Below are 12,127 nucleotides of genomic sequence, written 5' to 3' on the forward strand. Positions count from 1 at the left end.
TAAGCACATTCTGAAAGATCTACATTTTTTTACTCTCATCCTCAACATTTTGTGTTTTGATGTCTTATATTATTTGTTGTTCAGTTGTTCAGTTGTGTCCAACTCTTTGCCATCCCATGGACTGCAGCACGCCAGTCTTCGCTGTCCATCACCAACTCCCAGAGCTTGCTCAAACTCGTCCATTGAGTCAGTGATGCCATCCAACCATCTCATCCTATGTTGTCCTCTTCTCCTCCTGCCTTCAATCTTTCCCAGCATCAGGGTCTTTTCTAATGAGCTGGCTTTAGCATCAGGTGGCCAAAGTATTGGAGCTTCAGCTTCAGCATCAGTCCCTCCAATGAATATTCAGGATATTCATTTTATTTTATACCTTTGTGCTTATCCTTTAACTGTTCATTGTATTTATATTTGCTCTTACAACTTTTTGTCTTTTAATCCTTGTACCAGCTTATTTAAGTGGTTGATCCTTAGTCCTTAGTATATATTTGCCTTTCCTAGTGGAATTTTCTCTTTCCTATAGATTACTTCTTTTCTACTTAGAGAAGATGTTTATTAGAGGGTAAGTTTTTATTTAATGATCTCTGTAGTGTTTGTTGTCTGAGAAGTTTTTCGTCTGTTCTTCTATTCTGAATTATAATCTTGCTGGGTATAGTACCCTAGGTTGCAGGTTTTTCCCTTTCAGCACTTTGAATATATTATATTACATACTTATGGCCTGCAAAGTTTCTACAGAAAAATCAGCTGATAGCCTTTATGGGGGTTCTCATGTATTTGACTCTTTTTTTTTTCCTCTTATTACCTTTAGGATTCTCTCATCTTAAAGTTTTGCTATTTTAATTATGACATGTTTTGGTGTGAGTATGTGTGGGTTCATCTTGTTCACTCTGTGCTTCCTGTCCGTGGATATCCATTTCTTTCTTCATGTTTGGGAAGTTTTCAGCCATAATTTCCTCGAATACATTTTCGGTCTCGTTATCTCTCTCTTCTCCTTCTGGGACCCCTATAATGTAAATATTTGTATACTTAATGTTATCACAGAGATCTCTTAAATTGTACTCATTTTTAAAATTTGTTTTTTATTTTGCTGTTCTGATTGGGTAATTTCCATTATTCTAGCTTCCAGATCACTTCTGCATTCTTCTGTATCACTTAGTCATAAGGGATGACTTTATATGAGAGTGTCCCTGTACAGACTGCAGGTGCCCAGTGTCTTTTGTGGAAGAGCTGTCTTTGATATGGATAGAAATACCATTTTTCATCAGGGTGCACTGGCAGTTTTTGCCTTGGTAAGAGATGGAGCTGGAAATGCAGGGGCTAGAGCTGGCACTAAGTATGAGGCAGGAACTCCCCTCTCCTCAGTGGCCAGCGTTGTCTTATCAGAGGTGGGGTCTGATTCCAAGTTGCTGGAGCAGAAGCCCTGAGAGTTGAGCCTGAGCTAACTCTGTTCCCTTTAAGTGTGTGCTTTTCCCCACTTCCCAGAGTATTGGGACCATTGCTTCAGAGACAGGAAATACTGAAGCAAGTGGGGCCCATGTGGGCTCTTAGCTTGTGTTGGCCACAGACAGAGTTCTGATGCACTACCTCTGAAGGCCAGTACTTCACTCAGATGCAGCCTCAAAGTGCAAGTCCCCTTTGTCCCTTTTAGCTGGTCACTGCCCTCAGCCTCTGCTGCCCGCCCTTTGTGGAATTGCTCCTCATGGCAGGGGATCACAGGAAACCTGGGAGTCATAGAGAGGACCTCTCTATACCCTGCCTCATGGGCAAGCCTGCATGTAAGTGCTTCTCACAAGGAGAGTCCAGGCTTCCCACAGCCCTTTGGTTAATCCCAGCCATCCTCCAACTAGCGAAGGCTACTCATCTCCCCTACACAAGACTCAAGTACTGGAGTGTCCAACATGTGGCTTGAACCATCACTCCCCAGGGCAGATGTCACCTGTGGAGTCTCTTTTCCTCTGAATCCTCCCAGGGGCACTGGTTCTAACCCAATCGCTTTTATTTCCTTTCTGATTACCTGTATGTCTTTCTTACAGCTTTGGTTGTACAGGAGTCCTTTTGTCATTTATAGTTAGTTTTCAGTGAGAATTATTCCACATGTAGATGTATTTTTGATGTGTTCGTGGAGGAAATGAGTGCCATGTCCTCATTCTACCATCTTGATCCAACCACCTAACATTCTTATTTTATAGGTGAATAGACTGGGCATGGGGGAGGAAGAAATGGCAACCCATCCCAGTATTTTTTCCAGGAGGACCCCGTGGACAGAAGGGCCTGAAGGGCTACAGTCCTTGGGGTTGCAAAGGGTCATACACAACTTAACAACTGAACAAAAACAACAAGACTGGGCACAGAAGGGTTAAGTAACTTGCCCAGTGTTACTTAATTGCTAGACCTGCAGACCCTGGGTTTTAAACCAGTACACCATTTTGCCTTCCACGGAGAAAATAATAAAAAAGGAAAAGTTCCTCCTATACTGCAGCCTCATTTACCAGATTCCTTGTTGTGTACCTGGTTCTTTTATGTATGTATAATCGTATAAAGCATTCTTTTAAAATAGGGTAACTTAATATGTATGATGTCCTGACTTTATTGCTATACACCATGTAAAGGATTTCTCCAAGTCAGCACAGATAGAATCATTACATTCTTTATAGTAGTTGCTCAGGATATCGACATTCTATAATTTATTTAGCAATCCTTTACTGATGGGCAATTAGGATATGACCTTAAATTGTTCATGTGTTTCCTCTTTCCTCCAGGAGCTGTTGTTAGTTCTCATTATTTCATTGTGACCCTTGTTTTAGTCTTCTCTCATTTGTCATTAAAGGCAGGATCCTGGACATTCTCAGTTGTCTTATGAGAACTTGGCAGTGAGTCTGTTAGACCCAGGCCTCCTTTCCCTTCAAAAACAAGGCAGCTCAGTTTTGAAGTTGTATTTTGTTCAATAAATTATTTGAGGGCTGTCCTTTTCTTTTATTAATTCTCAAACATTAGCCTACATCCTTATGTGCATTTTTGTTTTGCCTTTAAAATAGTTCCTTGAAGATATTCTATGTTCTAGCTGCATTTTCTCTTTCAGTGCTATTTGGTGGGTTTTTTTTTTTATTGTTTGAAGTTATCATAAATAATTAATCCTCATCATGGAGGTTTATTGACTCTTCCTGATGAGCAGGCTTTATGTTAAAAGCTTCATATTCATCATCTCATTTCATTCCTCATAACAGCCCAGGCTAGAGATGGTAACATAAGGATAAAAATCTCCCTTTCTTCCTGTTTACACATAAAGAAAAACTGAGGCACAGAGAGATTAGGGAAGTTCCATAAAAAAGAAAGAAGAAAAGCAATTTGACTTAAGCTGTGGGGGTGGGACGTAAACCCCACGGGACTAACTTTTAAACCCAGCCTCCTAACTTTGGTGAGTTGTCTCTCATTTAAGCCAACACTACTTTCTCTGCTTTTTGAACACTGAAATGTTCATTAGAAGAAATCTTAGTCTTTCTTGATCTCCTTTCCTTCTCTTATTACCTTGGCTATTACCAAACCTTTCTCATTTGTTCATTTATTTGTCTTTTGGCTTCAATTTGCATCCTTTTCCCCTTTCTTCATGTCTTTCATTAGCCATTACCACAGCTGGGAGCATTTATTTGTTTTTTAAAAAAGACTTTGGCTTTCTTCCTTCCTTTGAGTTTTCTTTGTATCATTTTTAAAACCTGTCCCATCATTCTCTTATCCTTTCCAAAGCCAGAAGATCTTTCTTCAGCTTGACCATTCCTCTTACATATTTATTTCTTCTTGTTTGAAGAAAATTTGATCTCCTACCATCTACCTCTGTAAAGTATCCCTCATTTTGATAAATTATTTTCAGTTATTTCCTTATCATTAATAAAGTAGCTCTATTTCTTTCATAGCTCTTAAGCTTTCCTGGCACAGTGCCTTTAGGGGGACTGTTAGTGTGTGTGCTAAACAAGTGACTTTTTTTTTTTTTTTTTAGTTTTTTATTTTTTAAATTTTAAAATCTTTAATTCTTACATGCATTCCCAAACATGAACCCCCCTCCCACCTCCCTCCCCATAACATCTTTCTGGGTCATCCCCATGCACCAGCCCCAAGCATGCTGCATCCTGCGTCAGACATAGACTGGCGATTCAATTCACATGATAGTATACATGTTAGAATGTCATTCTCCCAAATCATCCCACCCTCTCCCTCTCCCTCTGAGTCCAAAAGTCCGTTATACACATCTGTGTCTCTTTCCCTGTCTTGCATACAGGGTCGTCATTGCCATCTTCCTAAATTCCATATATATGTGTTAGTATACTGTATTGGTGTTTTTCTTTCTGGCTTACTTCACTCTGTATAATCGGCTCCAGTTTCATCCATCTCATCAGAACTGATTCAAATGAATTCTTTTTAACGGCTGAGTAATACTCCATTGTGTATATGTACCACAGCTTTCTTATCCATTCATCTGCTGATGGACATCTAGGTTGTTTCCATGTCCTGGCTATTATAAACAGTGCTGCGATGAACATTGGGGTACATGTGTCTCTTTCAATTCTGGTTTCCTCGGTGTGTATGCCCAGAAGTGGGATTGCTGGGTCATAAGGTAGTTCTATTTGCAATTTTTAAGGAATCTCCACACTGTTTTCCATAGTGGCTGTACTAGTTTGCATTCCCACCAACAGTGTAGGAGGGTTCCCTTTTCTCCACACCCTCTCCAGCATTTATTGCTTGCAGATTTTTGGATCGCAGCCATTCTGACTGGTGTGAAGTGGTACCTCATTGTGGTTTTGATTTGCATTTCTCTAATAATGAGTGATGTTGAGCATCTTTTCATGTGTTTGTTAGCCATCCGTATGTCTTCTTTGGAGAAATGTCTATTTAGTTCTTTGGCCCATTTTTTGATTGGGTCGTTTATTTTTCTGGAGTTGAGCTGCAGAAGTTGCTTGTATATTTTTGAGATTAGTTGTTTGTCAGTTGCTTCATTTGCTATTATTTTCTCCCATTCAGAAGGCTGTCTTTTCACCTTGCTTATATTTTCCTTTGTTTAAACAAGTGACTTTTAAGATTTCGTCTTTTTCTTGAGGGATTCTAAATGTCTGTATTTTTGAGTCACTTTAATTTACTTCTGATACTATCACCTATTCCAAAGTCTCATCTGAAATTAATTCTTGCTGCTGCTGCTGCTCTTAAAGTTACTTGTAGGAAATGGAAGTTAGTACTCTTCTTTCTTCCACTTTCCAGTTCATCCTTACAATCACACACATTCTCACAAGTCTTATCTTTTAAGCTTCCGGACTGTATGTTTAAAAAGAGAGAAAAAAGAAAGAAACCTAACCTCCAATCTCATTCTATGTTGACCAGAATAATGGAGCTCTTTTTTTTGGACTTTCATTTACAATACACTGTCTTATTTATATTTATCCCTGCTTTCTCATCCTAACATTTATGTGACTGGGAAGCTGTGTGATACACTGGAAAAGATCAAAGCTTTGGAGAAAGATAGAAATGGTTTTGAACCTGGCTCTGCCATTTACTATCCTATGTGACCCTTAATAAAATACTGAATGTTAGCCTATTTTTTTTCATATTAGTGGGAAGAAAATGTATGCTGTGGTCTTTGTAAGGATGAACGGAAATGAAATAAAAAATGCAAAGCACAATACATGGCTTTGGCAGATGCTCCATAAATGGGAACTGCTGTTACTAGTGTTGTCATGATTATATGTTATTAATGGCCTTCTGGATTTATATTCTGTAACTCGGATTTAATTTGTTCCTTTAGGTTGTTCTTTGCATTTTCTTTGTCTTTCCCCCCGTCTTTGATTCTTTGCATCTTACCTTCCTCTTGTCGGGTTTTATTTTACTTTAAAATGCTCACTTTATTGAGGCATTATTAGCATACAAAAGCCTGTGCATATTTAGTGTATATGGGCTGATAAGTTTGGAGATTAGTATACACTCATGAACTCATCCCCACAATCTATGCTATAAACATATCCATTACCTCCAATTTCCTCCCCCTTTGTGAATAATTATTATTCTACAATAAGAACACTTACCACGAGACCTACACTCTTAGCAAATTTTCTACTTTACTTCTTTCTTTCTATGATCATATGATCTTTTTCTGCATTTTCCCACTTTTGGGGGGTGCTTTTTTTTCCCTTGTCCATTTCCTGCTTTGTGAACATGTTCTTTTTACCATCTGGGAGTAGCAGTTCTATAGTCCTATGCATGAACATAGAAGCAGAGCCTTGTTTTGCCTGAAGCTCTGAACACCTTCCTTATAGCTTATTTATTTATTTACATCAGCGTATTCTTTAATTTCCCTTTTGATTTCTTATTTTAGATTAAGAAGTCCACTTTTTATGGATTATTTGAAGTCCAGTTTTAATTTCCAAACATATTTTTTTCCAATCAAAAATTTTTATCTGATTATCTTTTTTTGGGGGGTTTGATTTCTATCATACATCAACATGAATTAACCATGGGTGTACATATGTCCCCTCCATCTTGAATCTCCGTCCCATCTCCCTCCCATTCCCACCCCTCTAGGTTATTGTAGAGCCCCAGTTTGAGTTCACTGTGTGATACAGAAAATTCCCTCTTTCTGTTTACGTATGTTAGTGTACATGCTCCCATGCTACTCTCTCCCTTCATCTCACCCTCTCCCTCTTCTTCCCCACACCTGTTCTCTATGTCTGTGTCTCCACTGCTGCTCTGTGAACAGGTTCATCAGTACCGTCCTTCTAGATTCCATATAAATGCATTAATATATGATATTTGTTTTTCTCTTTCTGACTTACTTCACTGTGTATAATAGGCTCTTGGTTCATCCACCTTGTTAGAATTGACTCAAATGTGTTCTTTTTTTATGACCAAGTAGTATTCCATTGTATATATGTGCCACAGCTTCTTTCTCCATTCATGTGTCAGGGGTATCTAGGTTTCTTTCATGTCCTAGTTATTGTAAATAGTACTTCAACGAACATTGGGGTGTCTGTGTCTTCAGTTTTGGTTTCTTTAGGGTATATGCCTAAAAGTGATATTGCTGGTCATATGGTGGTTTTATTCCTAGCTATGTAAGGAATCGCTATACTGTCTTCCATAGTGGCTGTATCAATTTATATTTCCGCCAGCTGTGCAAGAGGGTTTCCTTTTCTCCACATCCTTTCTAGCACTTGCTGTTTGTGGATTTTTTGATTATGGCCATTCTGACCCACATGAGTTGATATTTGATTTGCATTTCTCTAATAACGAGAACTAGATGGGGAAACAGTGGAAACAGTGTCAGACTTTATTTTGGGGGGCTCCAAAATCACTGCAGATGGTGACTGCAGCCATGAAATTAAAAGACGCTTACTCCTTGGAAGAAAAGTTATGACCAACCTAGATAGCATATTCAAAAGCAGAGACGTTACTTTGCCAACAAAGGTCCATTTAGTCAAGGCTATGGTTTTTCCTGTGGTCATGTATGGATGTGAGAGTTGGACTGTGAAGAAGGCTGAGTGCCAAAGAATTGATGCTTTTGAACTGTGGTGTTGGAGAAGACTCTTGAGAGTCCCTTGGACTGCAAGGAGATCCAACCAGTCCATTCTGAAGGAGATCAGCCCTGGGATTTCTTTGGAAGGAATGATGCTAAAGCTGAAACTCCAGTACTTTGGCCACCTCACGCGGAGTTGACTCATTGGGAAAAACTTTGATGCTGGGAGGGATTGGGGGCAGGAGGAGAAGGGGACGACAGAGGATGAGGTGGCTAGATGGCATCACTGACTCGATGGACGTGAGTCTGAGTGAACTCCGGGAGTTGGTGATGGATGGGAGGCCTGTGATTCATGGGGTCACAAAGAGTTGGACATGACTGAGCGACTGAACTGAACTGAACTGAATAATGAATGATGTTGAGCATCTTTTCATGTGTTTATTAGCCATCTGTATGTCTTCTTTGGAGAAATGTCTGTTTGGGTCTTTTGTCTACTTTTTGATTGGGTTGTTTGTTTTTCTGGTATTGAGTTGTATGAGCTACTTGTATATTTTGGAAATTAATCCTTTGTCAGTTGTTTTATTTGCTATTATTTTAGAGGTCCTGAGACAGAGCAGCTAGCTAAGCTGCACTCTAATTCCTGACTCATGGAAACTGTGAAATAATACATGTTGTTTTAAGCTACTTGGTTTGGGGGTAATTTGTTATGCAGCAATGTGTAGCTGATACATCAAAAGAGAGGAAATGGAATATATATCAGGATAAATATATTCTTCCTCTTATTTTTTTACATATCTTTACAAGAAAATTGAGTGTGTAAGGCAAGCATAGCAAGATTTTATAACAAATTAAAAAATGAAATGTATGGAAGTTTTGTATTTTTGGTGGTCTGGGGACAGGGCTGGGTGTGAAGAAGGGTGGGCTTACAGAAGAGTATGAGGAAAGTTTGAGAGTGATGGGTATGTTCATTATCATGATTTGCAGTGATGGTTTCAGAGGAGTATGCTAATGTCAAATCTCATCAGTTTTTTACCCTCTAAACATCAACAACCTCAGATATGAGGATGATACACTCTAATGGCAGAGAGCAAACAGGCACTAAAGAGCCACTTGATGAGGGTGAAGGAGAAGAGTAAAAGAGCCAACTTAAAACTAAATATTAAAAAAACTAAGATCATGGCATCCGGCCCCATCACTTCATGCAAATAAAAGGGGAAAAAGCAGAAGTAGTGACTGATTTCCTCTTCTTGGGTTTTAAAATCACTGTGGATGGTGACTGCAGCCATGAAATCAGAAAACAGTTGCTTCTTGTCAGGAAAGTGATGACAAACCTAGACAGTGTGTTGAAAAGCAGAGACATTACTCTGCTGACAAAGGTCTGTATAGTCAGGGCTATGGTCTTCCCAGTGGTCATGTGCGGTTGTGACAGCTGGACCATAAAGAAGGAAGAGTGTCAAAGAATTGATGCCTTTGAACTATGGTGCTGAAGACTCCTGAGAGTCCGTTGGACAGTAAGGAGATCAAACTAGTCAATCTTAAGGAAAATCAACCCTGAATACTCATTGGAAGGACTGATGCTGAAACTCCACTACTTTGGTCATCTGATGTGAACAGCCGACTCATTGGAAAAATCCCTGATGCTGGGAAAGATTCAGGGCAGAAGGAGATAGGGCATCAGAGGATGAGATGGCTGGATGGCATCAATGATGCCATGGGCATGAACTTAGGTGAACTTCTGGAGATAGAGACAGGGAGGCCTGGCATGCTGCAGTCTGTGCGGTCACAAAGAGTTGGACATGACTGGGCAACTGAACAACAGCAGCAGCATTGGAATGACCCCAGTGTGATTTATTCAAACCCACCAAGTTTTCAACAGAATTGTTCTGGTGAAATCATCACTAGCTTGGCTTTAACAGTCAGAAACAGAGACTTCCCTGGATGCCCAGTGGCTAAGACACCATGTTCCAAATACTGGATGCCTGAGAAGTTCCAGCATGGCACAGCTAAAAGATCCCATATGCTGAAGCTAAGACCATTGCAGCCAAATAAATAAATAAATGTTTATATAAAAAGAGATAGAAACAGTACAAAAAAAGAGGCTTGACATCAATGGAGAGCTTGCGAGGGTGAATGTGTTTTGCATATTAGAGGAATGTAGTAAATAATTTGTGACCAGAGAGCAGACATCCTGAAGGTTTAAAAAAAATGACTCAGCAGTTATTTGATATATTCTCCACTGAGAGATATGTGCAACCTTTTGGCCCCTCCTTTTGAGTCTGTGAACTCCAGCTGTTGGACCAGGAAAATATGACATGTGCCAGTCTTTGGTCACAAGCCTTAAGAAATGGACAGCTCTTTCTTGCTGTCCGTAGAGATTCTTGCTCTTGGAATCCAGCCACAACAGTTTGAAGAAGCCTCCAAAGCCTGTGGAAAGGCCTACCCACTGAGGGCCTCAGTCCCAGGACTTGTGATCTGGCTGAGCCCCCAGATAGTAGTCAGTATTAATTTGTCATCTTGTAAATGGATCCACCAGCCCCATGTTGAGCCACCCCAGCTAAGGTCATGAGGAACATCTATGAGCTGTCCCTTCCAAGTCCTGCCAAATGCCAGATTCGAAATTAAAGATAAAAAAAGATATGTGTTAAGTTACTAAATTTTGGAGTGATTTGTTACATAGGAGTAGATAACTGGAATGTCCCATTTTGTAGACAAGAAAATTGAGATACTGAGAGATTAAATCACATGCCCGAGGCCACATAGCCAGCAAGTAACAAACCCTTATGCTGTTGCCTAGGCTTTTATTCCATATGTTCCAGAGCTTCTCTTGTGTCAATGTCCTTTTCACCACGTGGTCTCCAGTTGTTGTTTTTTCCTCTTTCTGGAGTCAGCCTGTGGAGAAGAGTGCACTTGTATGTATGTGTACACCAACATTCTGGTTTATAGATCTCTGGGACACTGGACCCAGTCCCAGGGCTTTGGAACCTGCAAGGCTGAAGACCATAACCTACAGCTGGCTTGATCAGCACATCAGCACATGCAAAGGTTGCACACTGAGGCTGGTGGCCAGCGCCTTCTCTGGTACACGGGATGGCAGGTCTTCAGTCAACTGTTCAGTTCAGTTCAGTTCAGTTGCTCAGTCATGTCCGACTCTTTGCGACTCCATGGACTGCAGCATGTCAGGTCTCACTGTCCATCACCAACTCCCAGAGCTCACTCAAGCTCATGTCCATTGAGTCGGTGAAGCCATCCAACCATTTCATCCTCTGTTGTTCCCTTCTCCTCCCACCTTCAATCTTTCCCAGCATCAGGGTCTTTTCAAATGAGTCAGTTCTTCACATCAGGTGGCCAAGGTATTGGAGTTTCAGCTTTAGCATCTGTCCTTCCAATGAATATTCAGGACTGATTTCCTTTAGGGTGGACTGGTTGGATCTCCTTGCAGTCCAAGGGACTTTCAAGAGTCTTCTCCAATGCCACAGTTCAAAGCATCTATTCTTCGGTGGTCAGTTTTCTTTATAGTCCAACTCTCACATCCATACATGACTACTCGAAAAACCATAGCTTTGACTAGACGGACCTTTGTTGACAGAGTAATGTCTCTGCTTTTTAATATGCTGTCTAGGTTGGTCATAGCTTTTCTTCCAAGGAGCAAGCATCTTTAATTTCATGGCTGCAGTCACCAACTGCAGTGATTTTGGAGCCCAGAAAAATAAAGTCTATCACTGTTTCCACTGTTTCTCCGTCTATTTCCCATGGAGTGATGGGACCGGATGCCATGATCTTCGTTTTCTGAATGTTGAATTTTAAGCCAACTTTTTCACTCTCCTCTTTCACTTTCATCAAGAGGCTTTTTAGCTCCTCTTCACTTTCTGCCATAAGGGTGGTGTCATCTGCATATCTGAGGTTATTGATATTTCTTCTGGCAATCTTGATTCCAGCTTGTGCTTCATCCAATCCGGCATTTCGTATGATGTACTCTGCGTATAAGTTAAATAAGCAGGGTGACAATGTATAGCCTTGATGTACTTCTTTCCTGATTTGGAACCAGTCTGTTGTTCCATGTTTGGTTCTGTTGCTTCTTGACCTGCGTACAGATTTCTCAGGAGGCAGGTCAGGTGGTCTGGTATTCCCATCTCTTGAAGAATTTTCCACAGTTTGTTGTGATCCACACAGTCAAAGGCTTTGGCATAGTCAATAAAGCAGAAATAGATATTTATCCAGAACTCTCTTGCTTTTTTGATGATCCAGTGGATGCTAGCAATTTGATCTCTGGTTCCTCTGCCTTCTCTAAATCCAGCTTGAACATCTGGAAGTTCACAGTTCATGTACTGTTGAAGCCTGGCTTAGAGAATTTTGAGCATTACTTTGTTAGCATGTGAGATGAGTACAACTGTGTGGTAGTTTGAGCATTCTTTGGCATTGCCTTTCTTTGGGATTGGAATGAAAACTGACCTTTTCCAGTCCAGTGACTACTGCTGAGTTTTCCAAATTTGCTGCCATATTGAGTACTGGCTTATTGAGTGCAGTACTTTTACAACATCATCTTTTAGGATTTGAAATAGCTCAACTGGAATTCCATCACCTACACTAGCTTTGTTAATAGCAATGCTTCCTGAGGCCCACTTGACTTTGCATTCCAGGGTGTCT

This window comes from Ovis aries, chromosome 7, assembly GCF_016772045.2.
Source record: "Ovis aries strain OAR_USU_Benz2616 breed Rambouillet chromosome 7, ARS-UI_Ramb_v3.0, whole genome shotgun sequence".
In the NCBI taxonomy this organism is placed as follows: Eukaryota; Metazoa; Chordata; class Mammalia; order Artiodactyla; family Bovidae; genus Ovis; species Ovis aries.